General features: G+C 42.6%; 1 long non-coding RNA gene across 1 annotated transcript; it reads left to right on the top strand.

The window, feature by feature from the left end:
• Positions 1-1,670: 1,670 nt before the first annotated feature.
• Positions 1,671-13,628, top strand: LOC149339651 (uncharacterized). The gene is made up of 3 exons (XR_016283818.1): positions 1,671-2,079; positions 3,162-3,235; positions 13,426-13,628. It is a non-coding gene; the product is annotated as an uncharacterized LOC149339651 (long non-coding RNA).
• Positions 13,629-23,390: the final 9,762 nt, after the last annotated feature.

Here is a 23,390-nt window from a genome sequence, read left to right as displayed (position 1 = left end):
CCTCAGCGTCCCAAATCTCCTGAAGGCAAGAAGATTTTTGATCCTGTTCCCTCCAATACGTAGGACTTCCACAAATGCTGCAGGAGCGCCACAATAATGCTTACAAGCAAACCCCCTGGGCTCTAAACTTTTGACAAAGGCTGTACCTACTTGTTTGGCATGGCACAAACCATGGCTGTATTTGAATGGCCGATGCTGGGCAGCAGATACTGCATGCATGTGCCTATATGGTTGACAAAATGAAACTCATCAATGCACTAACAATCCCAGTGGGTCAAATCCATCAAACGTACAGTCTTTGTCAAAAGTAACCAGGCTGCATGGTTTGCTTCTAGCTCGTACAGTGGATCCCTCACAGCTTCCCTAAAGCTGGAATGGTAGCTAAAGGTAAGGACTGAGGGTATTATTACCTTCCAACACGTTTTGATCCTTAGGAATAACACAAGGGCTCCACTATACAAGCTAGAAGCAAACCATGCAGCCTGGCTACTTTTGACAAAGACTGTACACTTGGCACTTTATGCTGTTAGAATAAAAACTGCAAGACAAATTTCTCTTTTTTACACGTGCATTTGTTGACTTGACAGTTTCAGAAAATTTTTTTAAAAAGTAACGACTTATATACTTGGGCTTAGATTATCATTAGCAAAATATTTGAGAAAAAGTTTAACTTCATTGTTCACAAAATAATAAATTGCAGGTTTGCAGAGCCCTGCATGCCTGAATCCGAACACTCAATTTCATTCAGAAAATTTTATTGAGCGTGCATTTCAAGACATACTAATTCAATTAACAAATTGTTAACCACATAGCTGGCCACAAAGCTTCTTTGTAGAAGGGTTACGAATACAAATATATACACAGAATATTTCGACAAGGCTGCACTCTTATACATGCACCTTGGTACACAATTACCAGTACAACACTGTTTTTCAAAATAGAAATGCAGATCGTACGTTGTTGGGCTAGTCGGTCAATCATGGTGAATACAAGGGGGGGTACTGCGCACAAAAAGACAAGGACAAGAAGATAACACAACAAGAAATGCAGATATATATAAACACAATATGAGGATATAAATTACACAGCATATTTCATACTAAGAATTGATTTGGTTTTCACGTTGGATGAGAGAACTCCACTATAAAAAATGCACACCTTCACTGTAGTCTCAAGAAAGCATATACCATGGAGGTTGTTCTCTCGACGCGCGTTTCAACGCTGCCGCCTCTCACGTCGTGCTGCCGATCAAACAGCGTCACCATGTTTTTACGACAACCTACTCTCTACGACTGCTACGTTGGGTATTTTGTTAGCCTTGCTGATCTCCCATCAATATAAAAAAAAACTTCCCCATACAACAGAAATCGGCATGTAATTTCGTGAATGAGCAAAGCAGCAAGCCATACTGCCGTGAGAACTCAGGCATTTTTCAACCGCAGCGCAAGCAACAGGTCGTTAATTCGCGCGTTTCTACCAGTGGTAATTGCTCGCAATCGCTGCAATTTCTGTGGATGCCGATACGGCTGAATACCCAATAAAAATACCAAAAATAAAATAAAAAGTAGGATACAAGCTTTTTCACAACGAAACCGAAACAAAAACTGGTTGTCACCGCCAGGTGGCTGCCGGTAGCTGTTTTTCTGTATAACCCTCATGGCGGTTCGGGTGCTGCGTCGCGTGCATCGCGCTTCGGCGCTTGCTACAATTCGCTACTTGGATTGTGAGCCGTCGTGATCTGTGTTGTGGTTTGCGTGTGTTTCTTCTTGCTCAAGGGTGCACAATCGCGCAGTGCTGTCGACGTAGCCTATTCGAGGCAAAGTGTCATTTTTCTGGTCTCTAACTTTTCAGTCTGTGCGCTTCTTTGTGTAGTCCAGGATGGGTGTCCAGGCACGAAGACGCGCGGGCAGTGTCGCGGTGGGAATGTTCCAAATAAGGCCCGGAATATTTTCTTCTGTGTGACTACGTGGTAGAGAGTGCCGGCTACGTAGCACTCGTGCTGAACTCTCACTGGTTGGTGTAGTGCCCGTGACACGAAGGCAAACAGCGTTCTGCACGACTACGCAATCATCTGAAAAGGTAAGCAGTACTCGTGCATTATCCGAAGCATATAATGCTGGAACGGTGACCTGTCGTACTGCTGCAGTATTCGTGTTCAATGCTATAAAAAGCGTTTAAGGCGCTTTTGTTGTCGTCGCGGTGAGTTGCTCTGCCAAGAATTGCCGCTGTCGGTGCTTGTTTTGGCAAAGGGGATGCGACCGTGCGTGCGCTAGCTTTGCATGATTTTGGTATGCGCATGTTTGCACGTTTTGTTTCTTGTTGAGCACAGATTTGTCCTCGCATATGCCTCGTTCTACGCGTTTCTGCCCATGCTTGTTCACACCACCGCGCACGTTTCAAGGACCGGCACTTTGGCTGTGCGTAAAATGTATGATTGTCTTTCAAGATAGCGTTAGCACTTTGAGGGGGATTGAAACACTTTTTATTCGCCGCGGTTTTTGCTTGGCCCTAGACTGTTGAACCTTAGGTCGTGGGGTCGATCCTGATGGCAGTAGCCGCATTTCGATTTAGGTGAAATGAAAAAAAGAATGCCCCTGTGCTGTGCGATGTCAGCTCACGTTAAGAAATTCTAGGTGGTCTAAATTAATCCGGAACCCTCCAATACGATCAGTGCCCATTTTCCGCATCTGAATTCAAACCCCACTATAAAGAAAGCACTGTCTCAGGTTGCAGTTACCAACGAAAGTTAATTTCCGGCCGTCAGGATCTAATTTTTAAATGAGTATGTGAAGATTTTTTTTTTATGATACCGATAGCGTTTCTGGCTACCCAGAGTATAGGATCTTGCATTTCGATCACTCTGCTGTTTGAAAATTGGTGTCTGAGGAAAACAAGTGACGCAATAATTGTCTCAGTTATTACGATGTTTATCTACGCTTTCGAACGCAGATTTGTTTTGCTCATAGCAAGATTCCTTTACTAGTGCTAGGGGAACTGATGCATTTTAAACAGGGTAGTTTTCCTTTGTATTGAGGCGTATACTTGGGCAAGTATATTTTTCCTGATCTTTTTACATTCATGTGATATTCACTGTTGGACCGAGTTCGCATGCTTGTTTTTGTACTCCTGTCATAGTGATAATGGGAAATTGGTATCCGCAGGTGGCACATCTGTCTTCCAGTCCGAGTCAATGGCATGGATTTTGTGGCCACCAGATGAAGTCAAAAGCTGTGTTGTAAGTTGTTACTGCATTGTGCTTTGTTCTTGTGGTTGCCATGAAATGTTCTCTTACTTTCATTGCTCTTTTCCTTAATGCTACTGCTTGGAGCAGTTTGGATAGCTCTGGCCTGATATGTTTACATGTTTATATGAGTAATATTAGTTGGCTGTCAGAATGGGCCGGTTGCAGGCCATTTGAAGTTTTACATTCAGTATTGCTCGTCTTTTAACCGTTGCATTCTATGCATGAAGTGCGAAATGTCTGCATGTTTTTGGCTGCATTATGTGATACTATTTGACTACGAATATTAACATTATGATGCATGTGTGTTAACTTAAATATGTGTTTTTATGCCACTCATCGCAGGTCACAGATGTAAAAGAAAAAGTGCACACATGAGAACTGGTTTCATTACTGCTGCCTTGTTTTTGCTAAGCATGGAGAGCTGAGCTAATTGGTTCTGGGTAGAATTATCAGACATCATTCCAGTGTACAAAAACACATGAACGAAGAGAGTAGACTCCATAGACCCCATACTTCAACTGAGGTTGATTCCACAACATGAGCTTTTTACATGCAAAGTGGTACTAGTGACCCCGGTGGCTGAAAAGTGTTTCCTCGACCAGGTAACAATTATTCAAGGTTGCAAAAACAAAAACATAGGCGTAAGGTTAGCTTGTCACTCAAGTTGAATGCATTGGCGTGACTAAACATTGCCTACCTGGCTGACCCAACACACATTTGCGTTGAGATAATCTATTTCTTTTTCTGCCTGCCTGCTCCAGTCGCCTTACTTCGGCATTGACGCTGTCACGACTCTGTGACAGCATCAATGCGCAAGTAAGGAGACTGGAGCAGGCAGTTTTCACAGGAGAAATTGTAGCCTTAGTGGTAGAAAGCCAGGTTCGAGAGATGAAGTGTGCTGGGCAGCGCAAGCCGGAAGACAACGCACATTCGCAACAGTGACCTGTCATTGTGCCCTATTGCCATCAGGTGTCACACCGCCTCAAGAAGGCCAGTGAAAAACACGATGTACATGTCGTATTTTCAGCTTGGGAAAGCTGGGATGCATGTGCCACCTGATAAATGACGTTACGAAAAAGCCAGCCTACAAAACTAAGCACACCAAACCCCTTGTTAAACATGAGGTTGACATGGTGTACAGCATCCTCCTTGCCTGTGGCAAACATTACATTAGACAGACGAGGCTTGCATCAATGAACGCTTGCTTGAACATTGCAGGACAGCTGATTCATTAAGTGGCAGAGGTCATTTAGCTGAGCACATTCGCCTTTGCTCGCACAAGCGAGCATGCAAGGCGTTTTTGAAAGAAACACATGCCTTGTGCAAGTTTAGCACTTGAAAGGGCTGGGAAATTTTTTAAGCCTTTTGTATCTCTGCTGAAAAAGAGAATTACGTCAGCAGCCCTTCTTCAGCGCTCCAGAAAAAGAAATGATTATCTGGAGGCAAATATGTTTGTTGGGTCAGCCAGGTAGGTGATGCATAGGCGTGCCGATGTGTTTAATGTGAGTGGCAAGATACCTTCACCCCTATGTTTTTTGTGTTTTGGTTTTTGCCGTCCTGAATAATTGTTATCTGGTGGCGGAAATACTTTTCAGCCCCAGGGATCACTAGTACCCCTTTGCACATAAAAAGCCTGTGTTGTGGAATAAACCTCAGTTGAAATATGGTGTCCATGGAGTCTACTCTCTTCATCCGTGTGATTTTGTGTGCCGGAATGATGTCTCATAATTCTCCCTTGTTTTCAGTGAATAAGGAGGGCTTCTGGTGTCTCTTTTTTTGTATGTGATGGTTATAACAAAGTGGCTACCCATAAACTGTCATTTTGGGCTTAATTGAAGGATCCTTGGGAATTTGTTTGACAGCATATTCCATGGGCACTTTCTTGAGAAAAATCAGTTATTTGTTACCCATTTCACTGCATTAACCATTGCTTCTCATCATGTCTCGAAAGTCATTGATAAGCACAAGCTTTCGAGTACCTGAGGGCTGTGTGAGAAGCCTTCTGACATACTTTAAACTACTGAGGATATCTGAAGACAGATTTTACCAATAATTGTTAGCCAATCCAAACCTCTTGGTTCTATCCCTGACAACCTGAAGCTGACCTGTCAATAATTAAGGCTGGAAACCGTTCTGATCCCCAAACTGTTCTCCTATTTTATTGATATGCATTTTGCATGAACTGTTAGAGCACGAAATGAGTCCGCATATTATTTGCCACCATAACTCAAACTAATATTTCTATACCAGTCATCACGGCTCCCATTCTCTTTACTAATGTGCAATCCAACTTTTTGAATTCACAACAGATTTTCACCCAAATTTAGATTCTTTATTTTAGGCAAGTGTCATCGACTTGAATTTCTCCAAAGCTTTTCATGTTTGTCATTATAACCTTTTAGCTACACTCTCATGCTTGAGCCTTCATTCTTTGATATTAGTGTAGATTCATTGCTTCCTGTTCTACGGCTGGCCTTAAAAAACTATTGTACTTCTTCTCTTATGAAGCCCAGCATATCAATATGCAAAATCATAAGGCGTCCCTCATCCTGAGTCACTTTGGGATGTTAAACCCCCATAAACCAAACCAAGCACATTACTAAAGTACATTAATATTAGCCATTCAATAACAGTCTTTGTCTTTATGTCCCAACCTTGTCTTTATGACTGCATTATTCAGAAGGATGCCCCAACTATCTCAGCTACTCTGACTGTATTGACTTTTGCAAGACGGATGAATGGTCTTGTTTGTAATTCATCGTGTCAAAACAGCGCAAAGAAGAGAAAGATGAAGGAATGCGATGGTGCGAGTGCTGACTTTCAAGAAGGTTTATTGGAAAGCACATCAAAATATATACACTGTGCCCTAAAAAAAGAATGAAGAAAGGGCGCCTTGTAACATTCACTTTGGATCTGTCAAAAACAAAACGAAAGTTGAATATGAAGCATTTAAGAGCATGAACTCTTTCTTAGGGAGCGATAAAGAAGGTGTGTTAACACATTGATTGCGTTTTTTCTACAATTTCAGTGGCCTCGATCATCTCATGCACAAACTTTTCTGTGTCTGTCTAGCACAATGCAGCACAAGAAATTACGCCTCACAGCATAAAGGATGTGGCAAACGACCGCAGTCGCGACAATGAAACATCAGATTCCCCCTGCTAGCTTTGTTCACATCGTAACGGTGGTCTTTTGACCTCTCATTGGCACCTCTGCTAGTTTCTTGCTGAAGTTGATACATTAGCCAGATGGTTCAACTTTAGATTATTACATAGTTTCTTGGCTCTGGACATTGCTATTAACAAATCAGCTGTTGTGTGACACTTGAACTCAGAATTAACTGCCTCCGTTGCCTTGGACAGAAAGACGCCTTTAGACATGACCACAAAACCACCTTCTTTATCAGCAGTTGAATGCGATAGGGCCCACCGTCTTAAACCCGTTACAGTTCAGCCTGCGGGCAAGTTCCTGGCATGGTTCAAACCACGACACCCCATCAACCAATGCCCCCTCAAACACACCTGTCACGCTCAGGTCCAGGCACAGGAAGGCAAGACGTCAAAGTATGGCAAACAGCTCCAGAATAGTCCTCTTCGAAGGAACAATGGCAAATTTTGGCCCGTATATGCTTCAAGCAGCAGACGAGGCAGCAACTCAGTGTCGACATTGTGCACCTTGTTTTCAGACACTCGTGCCTTGGCTTTTCTGCTCCGGGCTAGTGAGCGCAAAGTGGCTGCAAAGTGGCATTCCAGATGGCTTTCACCTGGTCAACGGTGCGTGACACCGTCAACCAGCCACTCCCTGGCTTGTTTTCAGGCACAAGAGTTTGACAACAAGGTGCACACCTTCAGCTTGGAGTCGCTGCCTCGTCTGGTCCTTGAAGTGCTTATGGACCAAAATTTTCCGTTCCTCCGAAGATAACTATTGTGGAGATGCTTGCCATGGTTTGACGAGTTGCCTTTTCCACGCACAGACCTGAGTGTGACAGGTGTGTTTCGGGATGTTTTGATGCAGTGTCACGGTTCGAACCCTCTTTAGGAACTTGCCCACAGGCCGAACTGTGTCGTATTTAAGAGGGTGGGCCCTCTTGCTTTCAACTGCTGATAAACGGTGGTTTTGTGGTCGTATCGAAAGGCGCCTTTCAGTCCAAGGCCACAGATGCAGTGTATTCTGAATTTGAGTGCCACTTACTATCTGATTTGTTAAAAGCAAAGTCCAGTGCCAAGAAACATTAACAATCTAGAGTTTAACCATCAGGCTAATGCCATCAACTTCAGTAAGAAAAATTGTCCAGCTATCTTCTTTACCGCAAAGACCCATAAAGGTGACTGCTCCTTGAGGGTTGTAGTTTAAGAGAATGGAACCTGTCAGAAACAAATCGCCTTCTCTTTGCGACATAAAATTAAGTTGCTGAGCATTGATGACTCCTCTCGTGTAAGATCTGCAGAGAAAGTAACGCAGTTTCTACACAATAACTCTCGCACCAGTTTCATGGGGTGCTATGTTGACATCAAGGATTTATATTACGCCATCCCTCAATCAGGATCAATAATGTGTTGAAGAATTCATTAACCTAAATGGAGCAGTGGCATTCCAAACGTCTCAGGCGTTTTGGTGAATAATTTTGTCGCACTTTTAAGCTCATACCTTCAGTCCACCTTTATTACATTTCAGAATAGCTTGTTTTTGCAAAAAAAACTATTAGCGCCGCTGTTACGTGGCTTATTGCAGGATCTCCAATCCTGACGAAGCATTGTCTAAGGTGAGAGAGGAGTTCAGTCAAAGCCTCAGTCCACTTTGAATCACCACTGAAATTATAGAGGATAATATGTCATCACATTTATTGGATCTCAGTCTTGGGTGGTTACACTTGTTGGGCTTACGAGCCAAGGGAAAACAAGCTACTTTTACCATTTTCTTCGGTTCAGTCTAAGCTGGTCAAGAGGTGTCACTAACCTTTGCTTCAAAAATTCCTTAATGAAATCCTGTTTGATTGCCATGACATCCAGTTTTGCCCAGCTCATATGCCGTTTGTCCTTTACTGGATATTCAGAACCTTTGTCAGTGTCTTTAGGCGATTGCTTTAAGCAGAAGTTGAAACATTCTTTTTGTGCCCCCGTCGAGACTGTAACTCCCAAAAGGAAGTTTGTACGTACCTTTCCCTACATCCACAATTGGTCGCACCGGTTAAATAGGCAGTCGAGTTGGCGTCGATATTGTTTTTCTAACCCTATGAAGTTTCAGTACCTGTAGTCAACCGAGATTATAAATCAGAGTCTCTTCGTGCACTGCACAGAAGACATAGTGTGTTCGAACGCCTTGAAATGCGGCTATGTTTACATTGGGAAAACAGGCAAGTGTGTCACTGAGAGGTTTAAAAGACCACCACGACGATGTGAACAAAGCTTGCGGGAGAACTTTGATGATTCACTGTCGCAATTGCAATTGTTTGCCAGATCCTAAACGCTGTGAACCGGAATTCATGTTCTGCATTTTGCCTGACAGACACAGAAAAGTTTGTGCGTGAGATAATCGAGGCCACTGAAATTTAAAAAAAAAACCGCAATCACTGTGTTAGCACACCTTCTTTATCGCTTCCTAAGGAAGAGTTCATGCTCTTAAATGCTTCTTTGTCAGTTTTTGTTTTGTTTTACACTCATGCAATGTGGTTGACACAAGGTGCCCTTTGTTCGTTGTTTCTTTAGGCCACAGTGTATATATTTTGACGTGGTTTCCAATACACATTGGCGATAGTCAGCACTCATGCCATCATATTTATTCCTTCGTTGTCCTTGTCTTGTCTGCATTGTTTTGTCACAACGTATTGACCTCCTTTCCCACCTCTAGGGTTAATGGTATGGAGAAACCTTAACCAGATGCAGCCCCACATACTTGGAGCATGTCACGATACATGCTGCTGGCACCACAAGGGCACTCGGGTTTATCAGGAGATGTCATGATCTGTGTGCTCTTGCCATGCTGCGCAGTTTATGCATAAAAATTTTATTGATTCCAAACTGAAGTATTCCCTAGCTCTTTCAATTTTGCACCAAACTGTTTGATGCTACGCCACCAACTCCCTTTAATCCAACAGCGACACTTGGTACAGCATATGTGTAATCAGTCATCTCATTTGACCACCAGACATCACTGCATAAAAGGGGAAATCGCTCGTTTAGGTGTGTTCCATATACTCTACAATACTTTTCCACAACTTAATGTTAAATGTTGCTGCCCCGCTTCAGACCAGGATGCCATCACAACTAAATCAAGAAATTTTTCCTGTTCCCATTGAAGAATAAATCAAATCAAAGTTTATTTCCCATCTAGCACTACAGATGGAGGAATCGTAGAAAAAAGCTGCCCTTGGGCAGCTTGACGAGTCTACAATCCTAATTATTGACAGGGAGGCAACACAAGAGTTTATACAATTTTAAAAAACAAGCACATCAAGGAAGCACCGGAGAATACACGAAACAGCAATATGTATACATAATGAAACTTAAACAATGTTATGCAAAAACAAATTATGTAGTTCATGACGTGAAAAAGAAAACAAATCGAGGTTAATGTGGATATACCTATTTAGAAGAGATGGAAGTGTGTACTGAAGGCATTCCCTACCAAGATTTAGTCGAGGTGTTGGCACTGTCCATTCTTCGCCACGTCTTGTTGGATAGACTGATTCTTTTTTCCTTAGTTCTGCAAAATTTTTAAAGGGACACTGAGGAGAGCTCTATTAATATTTTTTTTATAGCAAAATCCGATAGTTCGGCATTTCATGGCTTTGTTGCCACTTGGCCGGCAGCGCAAGATGCATTTATTTCTAAGAAATTTGGATTCGAAGTTGAAATAGTTTTTCCCGCCGCTCTGATTCAAACTTGGGATTCTGCTATGACGACACAGAACTAAGTGACGTGAAACATAACATTCACATGACGTAACGCAGACTCCGTGATTTCTGGCGGCCAGCAGTGCAGCCGAGCAGCAGCCGAAAAGAAAGCTACCGCCGGCCGCACGTTGAAGGCATCTATCGGCTATTGCGGCCGTCGCTTCATTTACATTTGCACCGGCTTTTTGCCAGCGTTACAATGGATCCCGTTCTCGAAGTCGTCAACGAAGTTCTCGCGAATAGACGCCTTTAGCATACCGTACGTGTACCGGGAGCCCCCATACCGCTGAGAGCAAGCGCTGATTGGTCCCGGCGCTGCAGGAGCGCGCATAGCTATCGGGTACGTGGCGCCATCTGGCGACGTCAAGGAGATTTGCGCATGCATTTGCTGCACCTCAGGGATTCGTAGCTTCTCGTGTCCTAGTGTTGCTAGAACTATTTGTTCTAGCAACACTGTTTTGTGCTATGACGCCATGAAGCTTGTACTTGCGAGTTTGGCCTGTGGCGGCGATACCTGTATTTTGGTTCTTGCTCTTTTCAATGTTACAGGAGCTTTGTTGTCAGTATGAATGGCGTTTTTATAATCAGGAGCTTGTATTCTGTCGATGCAAGTCAACTTCAATTTCTCCTCAGTGTCCCTTTAAGATTTGTTACATTCTTCTTGATTTCTGTTTTAAAAGTAACACTGAGGCGATATTTATAAAGATTATGTGCTTTAATAACTCTGGAATGACAAAAGAAAGCTGCACTGGGATGTCGGAACGGTAAATTATATGCATTTCGGAGATATCTTTTTTGCATTAAATGAATACATTCAAGGTTAGTGAATGTTGTAGTGCCCCACACCAACTGGCAATAGTTTAAATGCGAGTTGAATATTGAATTGTATACCAGCATCTTAGTTTTTGTGGGAAGTATGTATTTTAGACGGCCTATAACACCAGTGATTTGAGCTATTTTTTTCAAGATATAATTGACATGATAATCCCATGACATACTGGCAGAAAATATGACCCCAAGGCATTTAAACTGCTCAACAATTTCTACAGCCCGCGAGTTTAATATAATATTATCGTCCAGTGGGATAACTTTATTTTTCGGCCTAAATATGACAGCTTTGGTCTTATCTCATTTATTTGCATCAGGTTAACTGCAGACCAGACCTCAAGAGCTTTCATTGTGGCATTACATTGTTTGATAAGTTCATGAACATTTTCACCCGAAAAAAATACGCTCGTATCGTCTGCATAGATGAAAAACTTTGTATTATCGCTAATGTTGACAATATCGTTTAGGTAAATATTGAAGAGTAGAGGCCCTAGCGTACTGCCTTGGGGGACACCGTAGAAGAGCGGCTTCGGTTCAGACTGTATACCATTTATGTACACCACTTGCTGTCTAAACGACAAATAAGAACTTAACAATGAGAGCGCTTTTCCTCGGATACCATAGTAGTGTAATTTATTTAGTAAGATTTTATGATTTACCAGGTCAAAAGCCTTTGAGAAGTCCACAAATACACCATTGACAATAGATTTGTTTTCAAGTTGCTTTATTATATATTCCTTTTGTTGGAGTAATGCAAGTTCAGTGGATTTGCTTTTGCAGAAGCCAAACTGAAATGGTGTTAGCAAGTTAAATTTATGGATGAAGTTTGACATTCTTAGATGCAGCATTTTCTCAAATGCTTTCGAAAACACTGGCAAAATAGAGATTGGTCTGTAGTTGGCGAGGGCGTTGCGATCTCCTTTTTTGTAAAGAACAACAACTTTTGCTAATTGCATTTTTTTCCGTAAAAACTGCAGTTTCTAAACAGATGTTAAAGATGTGAGCAAGTATGGGAGCAATTATGTCAACTACATGCTTGACTGGCCGTATTTGGATATCATCAATGTCACAGCTACTGCTATTGTTAAGATTTGTTATCACCGACACTACTTCGTCTACCGTGACTGGGTGCAGAAAAATTGTTTCATCATTCTGAATTCGAACATATTTGCAAGCGTCAGATCCGGCAGCACGTGTTATAGCACGGGTAGCCAAGCTCGTTAAAAAAGTATTGAATACATTAGCCAGTTCGACGCCAGAAACTTCCTTTCCATCAATATTTAATTTTGTTAATGCAGTGCGTGAACTGTCCCGCTGCAGAAGTGTATTTAATCTCGACCATAGTACACCATTTCGAGCATTCTTAACATCTAGAAGTGACACGTGATAGGCTGTTCGTGCAGACCGCAGTTTTTTAGTCAATTTGTTCTTATATTTCTTAAATACCGCAAGGTCCTCAGCCTTCCGGCTGCTCAAAAATTTTCTGTACAGCTTGTCTTTCATTTGTATTTCTCCGCGAAGCTCTGGCGTTACCCATGGCTTGCAGATTCTGCGACTTTTCACACGTGTTACAAGAGGAAAGCAGTCGTGATATATCTGTTTAAAGCAATCGACAAACGTATTATAGGCAACATTTGCATCATGAAGTTCAGCTATCTTACTCCAATATACTTTCATGAGCGCATCCCTAAAGGATTTCAATGATGATTCTGTAATAGCTTGGTATGTGATTGATGTGGACTTACTTCCTATTGTACTAGCGTTCTCAATGCAAGCAAACACAGGAAGATGGTCACTAACACAACAAGATAAAACACCAGAAAAAGCATTCAGCTGCATAGAGTTAGTAATAATTAAATCGAGAACAGAATGGCCTTCGCTTGTGACTCTACCTCACCACATTTTCATTGCATGTGGTCCCTCAAAATTATGGAAATAAGTGATATCGCTTGGAGCATTGACACTGGTTTGTTTTACCTTTTCTTTGCTGCTGTTTTTATTTTTTGCAACTGATGTATCAATGGATTGTATGCCTCTTTTCGTAGTGTATCGTCTGCGACATCTCAGCTGTGCTACTGCAGTCACCCTTCTGATGTTACCTTTATATTGTCCCTCTTATTAATACCCCACTAAAAGCCTTCAGAGGACAGAAAACGATGGCTTTTTTATTTTGCTCATTATGGCACACGTCAGGCTTATGTTTAGGGATATAGGAGAGGCCTTTGTCTTGCAGTGGTGCTAGTTATGCTGCTGATGATGGTACTTAATGATGAGCATATGATATATTGAATAAGAACCTCAAATTATTTTTCTTTTTGAGTGCGAATAGCTTCAGTGGTTCTTGATTTAGGCTCACTTTATTCCTGTGGCCACAATACGGAGTTTACTTTTTTAGCACTCTAATACTGGCAAAAATAAAAACTTGTGGATCCTAATTCTTTCATTTCAATCTTTTCTGCAGAGTGCATCGCCCCGTTTTCCCAAGCCCTCATGCACCGGTGGTACATCAACAAGGCTGTTTCATGGGGCCCAGCTGCATCGACAAGTGGCTAAAGAAGAGCAAGAGGAGCATGAACACAAAATAAAACTGGCTGTAGGAGCTTCATCTATTTTGAAATTTGCTGTCTCATTGCGACAGACATAACATTGCTGCATGGCCCCTGCCCCAACATCTCCCAGTCATTCCAACGTGCCCAGTCATTCCAACGTGCCCAGTCATTCCAACCTGCCCAGTCATTCCAACATGCCCAGTCATTCCAACATGCCCAGTCATTCCAACATGCCCAGTCATTCCAACATGCCCAGTCATTCCAACATGCCCAGTCATTCCAACGTGCCCAGTCATTCCAACATGCCCAGTCATTCCAACATGCCCAGTCATTTCAAGGCATTTTCCATTACCATAATCCACCAAGGTTTCCAGTGTTGGTTTCCAATATTTACATCATTGCCTTTTTTTCCAATAGGGGTGTTCAGTTGTACGTTAAATTTTACACTGCGAAGCGACCTCATGAGCAGTGTTTTTCCGAGTCACAACCTACAACCAACTTCAACATCATGACCTCTCCCATAGCAGATATAATATGAATAAAGGCTGTTCAGCTGAAATGGGAATCGTTTGAGCTGTTGTTGCGGTTGGTTCTAAAATTTGTGAGAAATCTGTTGTAAATTTCTTTTTTGTTGCTAAAGTTTTAATTCACTTGTAGTCAATTAAATTTATATTGGGTCATATCAGTCAATAACATATTGACTTTTTAATGAGTCGTGAGAAATGGGCTGTAAATGGAATTTTTGTTGCTTGAGTTTTAATTCACTTGAAGTCAATTAAATTTATATTGGGTCATATCAGTCAAGAACTTATTCACTTTTTAATGACATAGTGAGAAATCGATGTAAATTGATTTTTTGTTGCTTGAGTTTTAATTCACTTCTGGTTAATTAAATTTATATTGGGTCATATAAGTCAAGAACTTATTGACTTTTTAATGACATAGTGAGAAATCGATGTAAATTGATTTTTTGTTGCTTGAGTTTTAATTCACTTGTAGTCAATTAAATTTATATTGGGTCATACCAGTCAAGAACATATTGACTTTTTATAGACCAAAGTCATTAGGATTTGAGTATTAATAGACTTTTTATTGACTCAATAAATACTCTATAAACAGTTAATTGCATCTCAATGTTCATTTTTGTAAGGGATATAATTATCTCATGTTATATTACATAACGTCTCAACAAGCGATATATTTTTCTTCGCACATCACAAAAGATAGATGCTGCAACGTGTCACTAATATCGTAGGCGAAACACCTGCCGGTAACTATAAGGCACGGAAAGAATGTCTCGTTTTCATGCATGTATAGCATATGTACCGTGAAAGTTAAAAGTAGCCGAAAAGGAGCCATATTGCGCCAATCCAGAATTGTAGCCGGCAGGCGTTATAGAAAGTAGACGCCATCCCCAATCCTTGTCATGAGCGAAAACCAGTCTCTGTGCCTTCAGCACATGCAACACGCCTCGGCGCTCAACCACGCTTCTTGTTGGTGATGGACGTGCCATTTCTCCCAAGGAGTAATTCGTAGTTTTGAGGGAAATGGATTTAACTAAAACATTACTGGCGTCTCTTGAGGGTGCTCCCACATAATTTTTTGTGCTAGATTAGTAGCCTTCGCAATGTGGACAGCTACAGTTTCGGTGCAGTTCTTACGTGGGATCTGCGCACTGAGGGGTGCTCGAAAGTGTATTGGCGGGAGGTGTAGTAAATAACTTATTCTTTGCCCGTAGAAAGAGTAGAAATAGGCAGAGCTGCTTTTTAATTCATAGATGACATTGACCGTCTGAGGCAGTAGTATAGGAGATATACTTCGCTTGGTATAAGAGGAGCTGGCGGAGTGTGGCTAATATAGTGCAAAAGGGCAGATAACGCAGCGTTAGTGCTGTCTGGCTTTTTCCTTAGTTTTCGTTCTTGCGCTGTTTCCACTTTACTGGAGAGCATTTAGGATATTGCACCGAATGGTGCCCGCTTGTGTCCTCATGGTTTCACGAAAATAAAAATAAATGTAATTTAAAGCAGAATTGAATTTGTAAAAATGAAGGCTGCTGCTCGAAATTTTGTGAACTGTTGGCCGCATTTACGTAGGGGAATTAACGCACCGGAAATAGGTGCAGATGCCAAACATAATAGCACAGGATCCCGTTGAAACTGAATGAAATGTTATAAACACGTTAATGTACGGAGTGGCAGTTCTTGCTGAACTCCAGCTTCTCATGGGAAATACACGGCCTTATAAAAAACGTTGACAAAAGGTAACTTCTGCGCCAATTTGGGCAAAGTTTTGATCAATCCAAAAAAAAGAAACTGCCATCTAGTGGCGGTCGGAAAGAGGATTTAGATTGAAGACTTCTGTTTGTTAATTCTTTGCAAAACTGTCTAAAGTCGCAGAATTTTCAGCGTTTAAAATTTTCTTTTTCAACTCCCTCTGATCATAACCAAAACATGTCAAACTGTTTAAACTGCACCTGTCAGAGATTTTCATTTGAGCAGCGTTTAATCATTTAATTAGACTGCACTTGGCACTGTGACGTCAAATGCGCGAATTTCGGACCTGTTTCATTCGAAGAACTGTGGTGCAGTATGGAGTCAGATACAATATGTCAGTTTTGCTCTGAGGTAGACAGGTAACAAATTGTTAGCATCTACATTCTTATTGAAATGAAAATCCAAAATATTGCACTGCGATCTTTTCTAGTTTTCAACGTAAAGACGAAGGCCTTAATTACGCTTGCCACCAGCAGCCAACAGATTACACATTTTCTCTTTTATATTTTATAGCTAGTGAGTAGCGCAGACTGATAGGCCTGTTGGTGAACAATCATCTCAGAGAAAACTTTGCGCACAGACATCCAGGACACATGGGGATGGAAATAACACTGACGAGCGCACGCAACCAGTTTCACCAAAACAAGAAGTTTATTCTGTTTCGTATATGCATCCTCTACTCCCCTTCAAGTTCGAAGTATCTAAAGTGGACTGTCTTGACTGAAATTGTTCGGATAAAGCCGTTTGAAAACTTCGCAGTCAGGCAACAGCCACAAAAAGTAGGGCTGGGCTACGCATAGTCCGGTAGTGGGCAGCAGTGGATGGGCAGTCAAGGAGTTAGTCGTCAAGCTGACGCTAGTCATCGGAGCAGAGTCCACTTTGCCGAGCGAGCTGCCGGCCTTGTGAAGGCGTACTGCAAACCCTCCTAGATTAATCATCTTGTTCCCCGGGGTCAAGACTGCTGTTCTGTTCGGTTTTATGGCGCAGCCAAGATATCATGGGCCTCACACAAGATGAGGTAAATGTGACTTCAGCTAACGGGCTACTAAATTTTACAATCTTGCAGTTCGTTTGAAACATTTTTCTTGGAGTACCTCGATAAGCCTTCATTACATTTTCGCCTAAGGGCAAGTTGACGTGCAACGTTGCAACGTGTTCGTTGCAAAACACTTTGAAAGGCTTTTTTTTCTTAGTTTCTCGAGTTTTCTGCATTAAAATAGATTGTAGTTCACTCTGTAACTACTTTGTAACATAGTTCACATAAAGGTTTTTCTTGTTTCATGAGGATAAAGTTATCTGTGAAGTGCGTGTGTGTAATGCGAAGGTGGCATAAAATCACTTGAGTAAAACGTTCTTGATACTTACGCAACTTCCATCCGCCAAAGATCGGCTTTAACAGGTACAGTTTGTTGTTGATTTCATTATCCCAAATGGCCTGCCATTTGCTTTCTAGCTCAGCTCCTATCCGCTTCATGCAATCTTTGAGCAAAGTATTTGCTTTCTCTCGCTTACCCTTGTGAGCTTGTGCAACACACGTGTCAGCTCTTTCGTTACCAACTTATACCGATGTGGTTCAGGACCCAGCATAACCATATTGTTCGCCTCTGTGCTATGGCTGTTGATATAGCATATGTCTCCTGCGAACGGTTGTGCTGTGTTTCTGGAGTGTAATTGCATTTTCATTACGCTTAGCGAGTCAGTGTAATCACGCTGTTCTTAATGTCTTCGTGCAATGTCTTCCTAATTGCGACATAGACAGCGTGTCATTCGGCAGTAAAAATTGATGCGCACTACGGTAGTCATGCTGTTTTCTCTCACTTGTACTGTACAACTGCGCTTACGACATAAAGCGCTGTTACTGAGCAGTTTGCTTAAAACAGAGCGCATTTGGAATATTTTCCTTTCGGTGCAAATTATTCTTGTATAATGTGTTCCCATATGGTTTATTTCTCATGGAAGTGTATCAGAGAAAGATCTCCCCGGGGAGGTTTAGAGATATCGGGGTGTAATAGTTACAAGATAACTACACCGTATCCTTCTATAGACCTTTTGAACGGGGCGAGGTAGGTGTCGAAACGGCTTCTCTCTCGGCTGTTGCAACTTGCAAACCGGCGCAATACGGCGACGCCTGTGCGACCAATATGGCGATGCCAGAAGTATGACTCCATTTTAAATATAGCCCTTATTGCAAAGATCTATAGAGCACCTACTGTCAAGCCCACGTGACCATTATGACCCATCGATTCTGGATAAAGTCCTTATAGGCCAGAGCGTGAACGTAGGGATTTTCAGTTACGGAATATTCCACCGACGCCGATTACCCACAGGAAAGACCCATGGGCATAAATCGCTGCAAAGTACAGGCAAAATGCAGTGATGGCCTTTCACGGCGCTGTTGTGGCGTGTGACACCGTTTCTCCGAGTTCATCGTAGTGAGGGAAATGATGGGTGGGCGTCGTATCATTGCATTCTCCTCATCCACACCACTCACGAAGCGGTGACTATACTTTCCTGTCACTGCATTGTGGAATGAAACTATCAGGTGAAGGTCGCTTGATTTCCGAGGCGATGTATCTTGATGGGGCTCTGAAACACCTTTCGAAGAGAGCACACCAACTCGGTCAATCACTGCATTGTGTTGCGATGAACACCTGAGCAAGAAACACACTTCTACACGCAAAAACCGGCCCAGGGGAGAGCAAAGACATTTTTAGTCCTCAAAACGGCTCGTTAGTCCCTAAATTTGCACACGACACTCTTCTTGCCACAAACTCAACGGACTAACTGCCGAGAAAGAGACTAATGGGGGGCGAATCGCAGCATAGATTTTTGAAGCGCAGGGCGTGGTCTAAGGCCAGTGAGAGCACCGCCGCTGCCTGTGACGAAGCGGATGGACTCTTTCTTGCGTGAGAAAAAGGCTTCGTGCAACCTAAACGGCTGGCAGCTGTGCAAGAGCATCAACAAATACTACCAGCTTCGATACGTGTCGAATGTGAGTTGTAAAGGTTAGGGTTCAGCAAGTACAAGCAGTTTCATATCGTTGCGTTGTTTACGAGCTTATAAGTGATGCTGTGTAAGTATCGGCGGCACTTATCGAATCGGTGAGTGGCAAGCAGTCAATTCGCTTTCACCGCTGTCCGCAAGTAACAAAAAACTAAGTGAACCATCGATTTCTATATTTGTTTTCAACAGGCTGTAATGTGCAGCTGCCAATTGCAAGAAATACGACCACTTTATACGCAAAAAAGAAGAAACGAAAAGAAAACAACTGTTGTGGTTGTGAAGTACCAGCCGTAATGTATACACAGTTCAGCACTTCTTTTTTGGCCAAAACGCGATTTAGACCATTGTGCGTGCGCATTAAAGCTTACCGCAGGTTGTTTCAAAAGCATATAACACCAAAATCACCATACTGTGCTCTAAACAGCAATATGTTTGATAACAATTTGAACCTTAAAGATGAACAGAGCGGGTTAGGCGTTTATTTTCTGCCGTTGACCGTCCGCTGTGGTGGCCTAGTCATAATCCAAAGGTTGTCGGTTCGTATTCTGGTGTTTACATGTATGTTTATTTCTGTTTCCTTTATCGTTGTTATGTGTGCAAGTTCTGTCAGAAACTATCCCGCTCTAAATTACGCTGGAAATCACGCGTCGTTTGCATTATTTCATTAAACGTCTGCTCCCGGGGACTAGCTGTTGCACCCTTTCCAAGGGGGCCAACAGTTAAACCCTTTGCAGTTAGTCCCGAAAACGACGAATGCCAATGGCAGGTCAGTTATTCCCCAAAAAGACTAACCTCTCGTCGCCTGTTAGCCCCTTTTTCCTAAGAGTGCATGCAAAAAGAGGTTAGAGAGTAAAGACGCGAAGATGCTGAAATTTTAATTCTTACTAAAGATTACTCATTTTCTACAAATATAATTAAAAATTCTTGCTGGATGATATTCGTGAAGTGGGGTCCTTTAACATCCTAGCGATACCGCAACTTTACTGGAGCCCCTTTCAGAGCTCCTTTAGAAGGGCTCTTAATGATTCCATGATTGCCCGAACTCCGTGACTTCGTGGCAGTCACGGAGTCATTTTCAGTATTGGTGCCACGAGTTTGATTCGAGCGCTGGAAAAAAAAAACAATATTTAACCTAATTTTCTTAGCAATAAACGGGTCGTTTGCTGCTAGAAACATATACATGGCCTGTTCTGAAAGTAGTAGGACTCATTTTTTTAAACAAAATTTATTCAAGAGAATAGTACAAACGATTACAATTTTTCAAGGTAGCACCCTTCCGCACCTACACGCTGCTGCCAATGAGTTTTACAGTTTTCGTACGCCTCCAGGAACGCCTGGACCGGAATGCTGTTTAGCTCCCTCGTCACGGCCTGTTGAACCACCTCTACCGATCCGTGATGTTTCCCCATGAGCGTCGATTTTATTCTCGGGAATAGAAAAAAGTCTGGCGGGGCCAAGTCGAGACTGTAGGGGGGCTGAGGCAGCGTTGCCGCCTTGTGCTGGGCAAAAAATCGGGGTCCTCATTCACATGATGAAGAAGATCCTACCGGTTGGCCTTTTCCTCCTCTGACAACACTCCCGGCACCAACTTCGCGCACGCTTCCCTCATGGATAAGTTTTCTGTCACGATCTCAAAAACTTGGGTTTGAGGAATGCTCAAGTCATCAGCAATCATTCTGATACTCATTCTACGATCACTGTTAAGTAAAGGTTTCACTCGCGACACATTTTCGTTGGTCTTGCTGGTCGAAGGGCGTCTGGAGGGGTCGTCTTCCTCCACTCTTTCCTTACCTTCTCGGAACAGCTTGTGCCACTCACAAAACACCTGATCTACCCATGGAAGCGTCACCGTAGGCCTCCTTAATCATGTTGTGAATCTCTTTGCCCGTTTTACCAAGATTTACTTAAAATTTTATCGCCTATCGCTGATCCAGTAAACGCTCGATGATTCTGCGTGACGAGACGTTTCAACAGGGGTTCACAGTACAAGCAACCTCCTCTCATCAACGGCCGAGAGCCGACTGCCGATTTTCCCCAGCATTCCCAATATCCCCCTTCAACGATCCTGCACGCGCAGACCACCTCTCGTTCGCCCGTTCGCCCAAGAAAAAACCAGTCCTACTACTTTCAGAACAGACCCTGTATGCATAGCTAGAAAAATCCACACAACTGATTTTTAGGAAGAACAAAGATTGTGCACAATTCTCTTCAGTGTGCCTTTAAACGCTATGAAGGGGATTCCGAATTTCACGCAACTTGGTTTTGATTGAGGAGTAGCATTTTGCGGGAGGTCCTTGCAAGCCCATATAAAGAGTACAATACAGTTACATCATTTATACACACTGGCGACAGCGAACTAAGATAGTAGAAAAACTGACTAGTCTGGAGTCTTTTAAGAAGTTCGTTGGCACCCAGTTTAATTCTTATTCTCTGTGTCAAAGAGCGCAACTGCAAGCTTTGCGCCTCGTCTGCCACAGGAAACAGATTGAAACAAGTGCATGATTTAATTAGTAAGACGAAATTGATTCGGAGGCGCTTTGTTTATCGGCTCGAAGACTGAGTCGCCTAATGCGGACATTATCTCTCTTCCAGTGTTTTATCCGTAACGCCAGCCAGCTCCCGTAAGCCACGGATTAATCCCGCTGCACCAGATGCCGAGAGCTTCCGGCGTCTCCCTTCCAAACCATTCTGGACTTGTCATTCTGGAACTAATTTGTTTTGGTCTGCTTTACTAAACCAACTGTAAGCGTTTTAACGAGCGCGCCTTAATTGGTTTAAACAAGGGACCAGGAAGCCGCTCTTGAATATAATGAAACAAATAGTTTCTCTATCAGTCTTCCACTAAAGCTCGCTTGTTAATCCGCATGGAGCGTGCGGATTATTTTCGGGCACCGCGACTGTAGAAGTTTAGCAGTGACACATGGAATGCCGATCTGTTTTCCTGCTCTGAGACAGATGGCTTTTGTCAAACAACAGTGTATATTATTATGCGTACAAAAGTAGGTAGTTACAAAATCCTGGCTGTGAAACATTAATTGCTGGTATATAAACTGAGTTATTTTAAAACTGCGTCGTGAGAGTAAATGCAGATTTCAAGGGCAAAAGGCTATGATGAGAAAACAAAGGCATATATTGTAAAGAACTGGACTTTATGTAATCGGAATAATTTGAAATAATCCGAACTGAGATAGAATCACATACACCAAACCAGGACCAAGAACGACCTGCAGACATGATAATCGAATGACCGACGTAAAGATTTAAGCGCTGCTGGTTCGTGCGCATTCTTAACGAAGCATATATTGGTGGGTGGTGACAAGCCTCCCCTTGTTCCGCTCTTTTTTAAAGCATGTTTGACGACGTAGATTTTATGAGCCTACTTCAGCACTTTAAAAGCGCGTGCTCCTTATACACATACCTCTGGCAAAATACTTGAATGAAATTTAATGATAGAGTTTTCAGCACAATCTTACAAGCGCTTTACATACTAGAAGTGAGACTTAATTCGTTGCATGAGCGTTATAGTTAATAAGGCGTATTTGCTTTAAAACGCAACAAGAACTCACGATTTCTAAGCAGCTCCTATGGGAGCATTATAGTCACAGAAAACGGATATTATCTTAGTCGTAATACAATTATCTTTTTCTTTAAAATAAAAAAAGGTGAGCCAATAAATTACATTACGCCAACTTGGCGAATCTCTGACCCTGTCTGATCTCACACCTTTCTGAAGTGGAAGCTCACAGCACAAAGCTGTGAAATCGTTTGGGTCTCTGCATTCTGCGGCAGCGGGCGGACACTGACCCCACAGGTGCGTCGTACTGATGTCATGGTAATGCCACTGCCATGTACGTCATCTGCACATGTGGCCGACACCGTTCGCGGTGCTCGACTTCTTGCTCTGCTCCCGGTATGAATACAAGTTCTCTTTGCAGAAGCACTGTCTAGTAAATACTTTAAAGGACTTCGTTTTTTCGCGAGCCCGATTTTTTTCTCTCAAGTTCGATGCCGAAATTCGGGAATAATTTAAGACAGCAAATTTCGTGACATGCTTGGAACGAGTATTGAAGAACGTCAACAGCTCCTGTAGAAGCTGGCCAGCGCTGCCTACATCTTAGTGTGTGAGTGTGTGTTTGGGGGGGGGGGGGGGGTATAATTAAAGGAGAAATACGGTGCTCAAATCGTGAGCATTTCAGCTATCAGGTAGTTTTGAGAAGACGTACAAAGAAAGAGGGAAGAGAAAAGAAGTGGTTCCTCCCTCCCCTCAAGGCACGGTTGAGGTGTCCACCTAGAAGTCAGGCAGTTACTGCGCCTTTTATTTCCTCAAAAATTAAATTTCACCTGGCTTTATAAACCCAATTCCAAGAAAAAAGAACGAACAAAATAAATTGCCCCGGCCGCGGCGGTTAAATTTCGCTGGAAGTAAAATGCTAGAGGCCCGTGCACTATGCGATATCAGTGCACTTTAAAGAACTCGAGGTGGTAAAAATAATCCCGAGCCTTCCACTACGGCGTCCTGCATAGCCAGACTTGATTTGGGACGTTAAAGCACATAAACCTAAACATAAACCCATAAACGAGTGTTTCCCTTTCCTATCCGC

This window comes from Amblyomma mixtum, chromosome 6, assembly GCF_055824585.1.
Source record: "Amblyomma mixtum isolate Tamu chromosome 6, ASM5582458v1, whole genome shotgun sequence".
Lineage (NCBI taxonomy): Eukaryota > Metazoa > Arthropoda > Arachnida > Ixodida > Ixodidae > Amblyomma > Amblyomma mixtum.
Note: the sequence above shows the minus strand (reverse complement) of the source record. Positions and strands in the feature narration are given on the sequence as shown.